Consider the following 3128-nt stretch of genomic DNA (forward strand, 5'->3'; position numbering starts at 1 on the left):
CCCTCCCTCCCTCCTTCCTTCCCTTCTTTTTCCTCTTTCTTCCCACTGCCTTCAGATCATGATATAAAACTGTCAGTTACTGCTCCAGTGCCATGCCCGTCTGCTTCCCACCATGAGAATAATGAAAAAATGGACTAACTCTATAAAACTGTAAGCAAACTTCTAATGAAATGATGTCTTCTTTCTGTTGACTTCTTCATGGTGTCTCTTCATAACAATAGAACACTACCTAAGACATCTACTTAGCCTCAACTACCCTCATGTTCTAATTTCCCATAGCACTAAACTACAAGCACCTTGAGGGTTGACACAATGTTTATATCACAGATTCTTAATACTTATTTAATAAAAGATGAAAAATTATATCATTTTATTAAACAAAAATTAAGTGTGAAGGGCTGTAAATTATGTTTTTCTTTGAAAAAATAGAATTTTTTGGTGAATTGCTCCTGTTTTCCTAAGAGATCGAAAGAGAAACAGCAGACTCTAATATTTCAGTGATAACACTTAAATTAAAAAATTGTCTTTGAAGAAATGAAGTGTTAAATGATGTGTTTAATTGACAATATGCATTAATCTCTAAACAAGTCACTGATATGTTTAACAGAAAAATATTTTTTAATATTTTTATCGTACCATTTAAAACAATAAAATCCATGATTTTTTTTATAATTGACAAACATTTTGCCTTGCTGATTATGTCAATGTGACTACGTGTAAGTTGAGTGTCAAACATCCATTGAACTCACTTTTCATTAAGTACAGTCTGAGTAGGGCCATTGTAACACCCACTGATTCCTTAATGACAGTTTTTATAAAAGGCTTACATTTTGTGTCTTGATTTCAGTTTTTGTCTCAGTTCCTTTTCCCGTTGCTGTGATAAGATACCCTGACCAAAGCAAGTCAGGAAAGAGATGGTTTATTTTAGCTCGTAATTCTGGGGTATAGGGCATGGCAGAGGTGTCAAGGCAGCAATACCAGAAGCAGCTGGTCAAGTTGCACTGCAATCAGGAAGCAGAGAACAGGTAACACCTGTACTCAGATTCTGTTCTCTTCTTTATCCAACCCAAGATCTATGCCCAAGTAATGGTCAGGTCCACAGTTAAAATGGCACTTCCCAGACGAAATAATTCAGTCACGATAACTGCTCCCAGACATTCTCAGTGCCTAACCTGAATCCAGAGACCTTCACAGGTCTGCCTAGAGGCCTGTCCTCTAAGTGATTCTAGATTCTGTCCTGTTGACAATCAACATTAACTGTTGCAGTATCCTTGATTCACAAGTCTTTGACTCATTGCAAAAATTTCTGAGCAAAATGTGAATGTTCTAAATAATCTGAAAATAGTGTGCATGGTAAAACTGTTAAGTCATGAACATCTGTGTTTTTAAAGTTCTCCATTTTCCTTGATTTGGAGTTTAGAATGAAAGATATTAAGTTTCTAATTCAAAACGAGAAACTATAGAAAAATGTGCTGCAATGTAGAATCTGTTCAAAAACAGTAATTATTCTCAAAACCATGTAATACACACACAAACACACATATATCCCAACTGCTTTCAGATGATTTATTTATTTTTCTGTAATTACGTATTCTTTCCCCACACTGTCAGAGTTGAATTGTTTCCGTGAGGCAAGAAAGAAATATAGAGTTCCTGTCAATCCAAAAATGATGCCTCAGGGAAAAGAATTATATTGACCCCTCAGAACTTCTTTCCTTACTACGACTTTTCTCTTTCTTACGTAAAAAAAAAAAAAAAAAGTGTGTGTGTGTGTGTGTGTGTGTGAATGTGTTTGTGTGTGCACACACACTCATGCTCCTCACTGGTTTTTGATTATATGTTTAAGATCAACATTCTTCATATATGTTAAATAGTGCTCTTAAGAACACTACTTTTTAAAATGACAATCACGCAACCTTATAAATATGCAAACCAGGATTAGAATTTGCAGAAGTAGGGTAAGAGGAAAATGAATAGAAGAATTCAAGAAAGAAAAAAGTTCTAGGAATCTAAAAGGCATAGAGAAATTAATTTGACTTGATAGCTGAGAGGAAAGGCATTGTAGCTTTAATCAAAACCTGTGCTACCAATCTTAACCAAGTAGCTTCCAGTTCTAAAAATAGTTTACTCAACTATTAAAAAAAAGTTTGGTTCCCCAAGAGATTCACTAGTGATGACAGCTTCCCATTACAGTGGGTACTGCATTTCTGACATATTTTGAGTCAAAATATCACAGGGAGAAAAAATGAAAACCATGATTTTTCCCTGAGAGGCAGTAAGGCTTTTGTACACTTCAGAGGTAATAGTCAGGGATATGAATTCTTTCAGCTTTGTTTATAAGAGTAACGAGAAAGCAGTGGAACAAACAGCCCACATGAGCAAATGTAGCTCTCCTTATCACTGACTATGTTTGACCTTTAACATCTGGACTATGGTAGCTGTGATTATTTTGGAGGTAATTTCATATTTTGAAATAAAAGATAATCAAGAGTGCATCCAAATAGATGAGAAATAGGAAACAAATGCTTAGAATGCTAATAAATGCTAAAAGATTTAATAATGGTACCTGAAGCAGACCCTGTTGATGATATTTTGGTTAAATATCAAAGTTTTCTTATAGTTCGAAATGCTCAGGACAAATATCTTTAAAATGTCACTCATGACAGCTTTGTAAAACTGTGTGAACTCACTGTCCTTGAGAAATGTTAAACATTGATGGCTCCCAAGAAAGTGAATGCAATTCTCTTGAATTTAATAAGAACTTTTTGATGATTTTTTTTTTTTTTTTAGGTAAATGAATCCCCACAGAGAGGCCACACATTCTTAGTGTGAAAGCAAGTAAAGGGAACATGCCAGATTATCTCTGAAAAGAAAAGGAACTGACAAATCAGGATATATATGCATTAAAAACAGGTAACCTAAGAGTCCGACACTGGTTATAAGAATAATGTGAAAGCTCTCTGTTTCATTTTCTTAGAAAACATGAGGGATTATATGGTTATATGTTTGACAGTTATAAAACCAACACACTTTCTTAGGTTGATATTATTATTTATATACATTTGTTATTGTTGAAAATATTTTTTTTTGCTGTTTTCATTTTTTCTTTCTTTTTTTTTTCATTTTTT

This window comes from Mus pahari, chromosome 12, assembly GCF_900095145.1.
Source record: "Mus pahari chromosome 12, PAHARI_EIJ_v1.1, whole genome shotgun sequence".
NCBI lineage: Eukaryota > Metazoa > Chordata > Mammalia > Rodentia > Muridae > Mus > Mus pahari.